The 5,615-nt window shown below is 44.7% G+C and overlaps 1 long non-coding RNA gene across 1 annotated transcript in view; it reads right to left on the bottom strand.

The window, feature by feature from the left end:
* Positions 1 to 200: 200 nt before the first annotated feature.
* The window catches only part of LOC122549544, a 55,676-nt gene continuing 50,261 nt past the window's right edge, over positions 201 to 5,615 (bottom strand). Inside the window, exon 4 of the long non-coding RNA XR_006311567.1 lies at positions 201 to 387. This is a non-coding gene — a long non-coding RNA (uncharacterized LOC122549544). The remainder of the gene's footprint in view (positions 388 to 5,615) is intronic.

The following is a 5,615-nucleotide window of genomic DNA, read 5'->3' as shown; positions in this document are numbered from 1 at the left end:
ACTTCACAAAACGCATGGAGAGATGAGGAGACAGTGTCTCATGTCTACCTTATCTGAAACTGGGTTTGAACCCACACAGTTGACATTATTCTAACCTATTTGCTAGCCAAGTTAACATTTGTATATGATGTTTCACTATTTCAAAAGAGTCTCATAGAAAAGTAAGCATTAATAGGCCTGGTAATTTTGTGTATCACTTTTAATTTGTTCCTTCACTGATTTTCAACAGCAGAGGGATGTCAAAATGAAGCCACATATCGGGATTTGTTGGAGTATTAGTGTGTGCTAGGGCAGGTACCACTATTTGTGAGTTGCTGTTTGTTATTGCTGAGACTTTGTGGTTTCTTGCACTCCAGGTGGTCCAGGTTCCAGGTGGTCCTTGTTTATCTGCGCAAGAAAGAAAATGTGTTAGGTTAGAAGTGTGTCACCAAAACTTTATCACCACAAGACTGAGTGAGCATATCATCGATAGGAATCCACTATATCAGATAGAATCATGCATGGCTCATGTTCAGTATTACAAGTTTGATGTAAGCTCACAACAGAAGTAAAGACAGTGCTTTCTTACTTTTGTTATTAGATATTCCTGATGAAGGGCTTTTGCCCGAAACATCGATTTTCCTGCTCCTTGGATGCTGTCTGAACAGCTGTGCTTTTCCAGCACCACTCTAATCCAGAAATTACTTTTGTTATTGCATTGCTCTGAATGGAACTGAGTCAACAGGCTGAGAGGGAGAAAAGATATCTCAAAATATATTCAACCTTCTTTGTAATAATGAGCTTCAAATGACTCAAGCATAATGTTCCCTGACTGAAGGAATTAGTAACACTTCAAAGGTGGCAGCTCCAGCACCAAGCAGGTATAAGTTGCTATCACTTAAATAAAAACGTATATTTATATAGCATCTTTCACAACCTCAGGACATCCCAAAACCCTTCACACAAAGTCATTCTTAATTGACATTCAGACAAATTCAGGGCTAAAACTCAACTCCCAAAAATGGTGGACTGGGGAGGTGTTCAAACTTAAAATGCAAAAAATATGAAGCAGGAACCAGATCCACCTCAACCGTGGGTGGCACAGTGGCACAGTGGTTAGCACTGCTGCCTCACAGTGCCAGAGACCAGGGTTCAATTCCCGCCTCGGCGACTGACTGTGTGGAGTTTGCACATTCTCCCTGTGTCTGCGTGGGTTTCCTCTGGGTGCTCTGGTTTCCTCCCACAGTCCAAAGATGTGCAGGTCAGGTGAATTGGCCATGCTAAATTGCTCGTAATGTTAGGTAAGGGGTACATGTAGGGGTATGGGTGGGTTGCGCTTCGACGGGGTGGTGTGGACTTGTTGGGCCGAAGGGCCTGTTTCCACTCTGTAATGTAATCTAAACCCAAAGTGACAAGAAGCAGGCAACCAATGTGTTTGCAAGGAATGAATTGTTCATTTCACTATCATAATAACACAGCTTGCCTTCATTCTGTTTAGCAGTTATTCCATTTTTAAATTCCTTTCAACTGGATTTCCAAAGCTTGTGAAAACTCAACAGGTACAAGGAGGCGACAAAATGTTGATTCTGTTAAGGTGAGTGAATGCCTTTTTTGAACAGGAGGGTCACAAGTGCCCAAGATTCCAGTAAACACCTCCCAAGCTTCACCACCAAACCCACCCAGTTATCATCAATACTCCCAACTGCCAGTTCTGTACAAGATCACTATTTTTCCTCTGCTTTCATCTGTACCCTTTCTCATGTCTCCCTGGATTGCTGTTTCCCCTCCCGCCACCACTATCTGTTCCCAATTGCTCTCACACCTATCCCCTTCTCCAACTCCATTTGGCCATCACCCAATACCTCAAAACCTCAAAAACGCTTCTCCAACACATCTCCAATACATGTAATATTCAAATTCATTCGAAGTCCCAAATGCATAGTTAATTCACAGCACAATAAGCTAAAAATCTTCCTTCTGTGCTGTATTTTTACATGATTCTAATGTACCTACCTGCTTTCAGAGGTAAATCATATCTTCAACTGTACAGCAATCCCTCAGCACTCCTTATAGGGCCAGTCTAATTTAAGTGCCCAAATTCCTGAAGCAAGGCTTTAGCCTGCAATCTTCTATTCCAGAGGCACAGTGTTATCAGTCTAAAGCTTATAGCCCATAGGTTTCTCACATCCACCCAATCAGGCAACTGGACCTCACATTACTATCTCTCATCATTCCCTTAGTAACACAATAGAGTGCCAGCCTTGAATTTTGTCTTCAATCCCAAGAAATGGGACTTGATCCTGGAACCTTATGACACAGAGGCGAGAGAGCTACCATTATAGCAAAGGCTGACACTGAGTATATAAGTTAACAATAATGTTAAAGCTATTAATGTTAAAGTCTAGGAAAGGAGAATACCTCAACAATACATAACACTTTATTACCATTACAGTGTATGAAAACCAAAAGTATTTGCAGAAGGTGCAAAAGGAATTTACGACAATGATGCCAAACTATCAAGAAATATTATGTAAATTTTTTCTAGTAAGAGAAGACTGAAGGGTGGCGAAGTTATCAAAATAATGAGAGGAAATGAAGATACTTCCACCTGCATTAAGATCAGGAGACAGAAGAAGCCTACAGAAATAAAGTGATTGGCAAATAGAGTAAAATGTGCGAAAATGTGAAATTATAATTTTGGCAGAAAATGTTTTTAAAAATCAAAATCATGACAGAATGCAGAACTAAGATACACAGAGATCTATGTGGCCCATGCATTAATTGTGGAGGTTAAGTATGTAATCAGGAAAGCTAATTGAATGTGTCACAAAGCTAGTCCCTTTTTATTTCCTAAAAGTTATTCCTTAGCTCAAGGAGACTCTGTCCTTGATTTTTTCAGAGGGGTAATAAACCAGGCTGGGCTCCGATCAGTCGGTTTGGTACAGAGATGAAAAGAATTTTGAGAGGCCTTTTGTTTATATGTAAACAGATGAGACTTCAGGCCAAAGTGGTCATGCTTTAGAAGTGACATGTATAAAGATAGGTGAGTAGTCAGCTCTCAAGCTGAGTTCAACTGAACAGTTTTAGTTAAGCGTTGAACTGGGAAGTTCTACAAGGAGCTGTGTGAAAACTCTCTTTTTTCTGCTCTTCAAAGTCAACCTGTAAGCATGTGTTCCATTTATATTGTTTTTTTAAAGGGAGTTTGCTTATTGGGACTGTTGTGTATACTTGGAACAGCATAATTAAGTCTAGTTGGATTGGTTGTATGGGTTCTTTATTCTGTTCTTTGTGCTTCATTGTGTAATTTTGTGAATAAAGTTTTGTCTGTTTTAAAATCTAGTAGTCAACCTTGCTTACTTACTCCCGATAATTTTCACTGTACACATACTGAAACAAATTGCAACGTTATGGTCTGGGGCTGCCTGCTTAAGAATATTTTGAGTCATCTTGCCTAGTCCATAACAAATGTTATAATTTATCATAAGGGGAATTGAATATAAAAGAAGGGAGGGTGTGCTTTAGTTATGGAGACCTCTAGTGAGACCACATGTGGACTACAATGCACAGTATTGATGGCTTTATTTAAGGAAGGACCTGTTGTAAGGTTTAAGACTTGGAATGGGCTGGTTGTCAAATGAGTCGAGAGTGTATTGGTAGAAAAGCGCAGCAGGTCAGGCAGCGTCCAAGGAGCAGGAGAATCGACATTTCAGACATAAGCACTTCATCAGGAATGTCTCTTGTGGGTTGAGGCTGAGAGGTAAATGGGAGGGGGTGGATTTAGGGAGAGGTAGCTGGGAAAGCGATAGGTGGATGAAGGTGAGGGAAAAGGTGATAGGTCAGAGGGGGAAGTGATGGACAGGTCCAGAGGGTGGTGCTGAGTTGGAAGCTTGGGACTGCGATAGCGCAGTGAGTGGGGAAATGAGAAAGCTGTTGAAATCTACATTTTTCTGGTGTGGTGACTGGGTCCTGAAGTGGAATATGAGGCGTTCTTCCTCCAGGCATCGGGTGGTAACAGTTTGGCAGCGGAGGAGGCCCAGGACCTGTCTGTCCTTGACGGAGTGGGAGTTGTTCAGCCATGGGGCAATGGGGTTAGTGGGTACGGGTGACCTAGAGATATTCTCTGAAATGATCCGTAAGAAGGCATTCTGTATCCCTGATGTAGAGGAGACCACACCAGGTACAACGGATGCAATAGATGACATTGATAGAGGTACAGGTAAATTTCTGATGGACGTGGAAGGATCCCTTGGGGCCTTGGACAGAAGTGAGGGGTGTGTTGTGGGCACAGGTTTTGCATTTCCTGTGTTGGCAGGGAAAGGTGTGGGCTGGTGGGGGATGTGGACCTGACGGAAGAGTCACATAGGGAATTGTCTTTCCGGAACTCTGATAGGGGTGGGGAGGGAAATATATTTTTGGTGGTGGGGTCCATTTGGAGGTGGCGGATGTGGCGGAGGACGTATGCGGAGGTTGGTGGGGTGGAAGGTGAGGACCAGGAGTTTCTGTCCTTGTTGCGTTGGGAAGGGTGGAGTTCAAGGCAGTGGTGCATGAGGTGGAGGAGATATGCTGGAGGGTATCGTCAACCACATGGGAAGGGAAGTTGCAATTGCCACTTCTGCCACCTCCAAACGGACCCCACTACCAGAGATATATTTCCCTCCCCACCCCTATCAGTGCTCTGGAAAGACCATTCCCTCTGCGATTCCCTCATCAGGTCCACACCCCCCACCAGCCGACACCCAACTCCTGGCACCTTTTCCTGTCACCCCAGGAAGTGCAAAACCTGCGCCCACACCACTCCCCTCACCTCAGATTAGCCATGATCTTATTGAATGGCCAAGTAGGCTCAAGGGGCCGAATAGACTACTTCCTCTGCCTCTTATTCCTATGTTCATACGTATGTAAGAAATGCAATAAGACACCGAACAGAGAATTCAGGAGAATTCTTTTTACCCAGAGCTTAGAATGTGAAATTCACTACCACAAGGAGTAGTTGAGGTGAAAAACATTGATGTATTCAAGGGAAAAATTGCTAAGCTCATGAGGGAGCAAAGAATCAAAGGGCTTTGATTTGAATTGGTTGGAGAAGAATGGAATATCACGCTTAACTCCACCCCCACGCCGATCTTCGTCACCACGTCTAACCCCGCCCCCACGTCGATCTCCATCACGTCTAACCCCGCCCCCACACCCAACTCCGCCCCCACGTCGATCTCCGTCCCTGCCCCCACGCCCAACCCCGCCCCCACTTCCAGTTCCAGCTCCACACCAGGTCCTAGCTCCCAGCCCTGCCGTGTTTTCACCATCCCTCCAGAACTACCCCTCTCTGAGGATGAACGATCAGTCCTCAGCAGTGGCCTTACCTTCATTCCCCTGCGCTCTCGGATCAACGAGTTCAACATGCGGCGTGACATCGAACAATTCTTCCGCCGCCTTCGTCTCCGCGCCTACTTCTTCAACCAAGACTCTTGCCCATCCTCTGACGACCCCTTGTCCCGCCTCCAACACACCCCATCCACCTGGACACCCCGTGCTGGCCTCTTACCCGTCCTCGATCTCTTCATAGCCAACTGCCGCCGCGACATTAACCACCTCAACTTCTCCACCTCTCTCACCCACTCCAACCTCTCACCCTCGGA

The sequence above is a fragment of the Chiloscyllium plagiosum genome, chromosome 4, assembly GCF_004010195.1.
Source record: "Chiloscyllium plagiosum isolate BGI_BamShark_2017 chromosome 4, ASM401019v2, whole genome shotgun sequence".
In the NCBI taxonomy this organism is placed as follows: Eukaryota; Metazoa; Chordata; class Chondrichthyes; order Orectolobiformes; family Hemiscylliidae; genus Chiloscyllium; species Chiloscyllium plagiosum.
The sequence above is the reverse complement of the archived record's forward strand: the minus strand, read 5'-3'. Positions and strand labels throughout refer to the sequence as shown.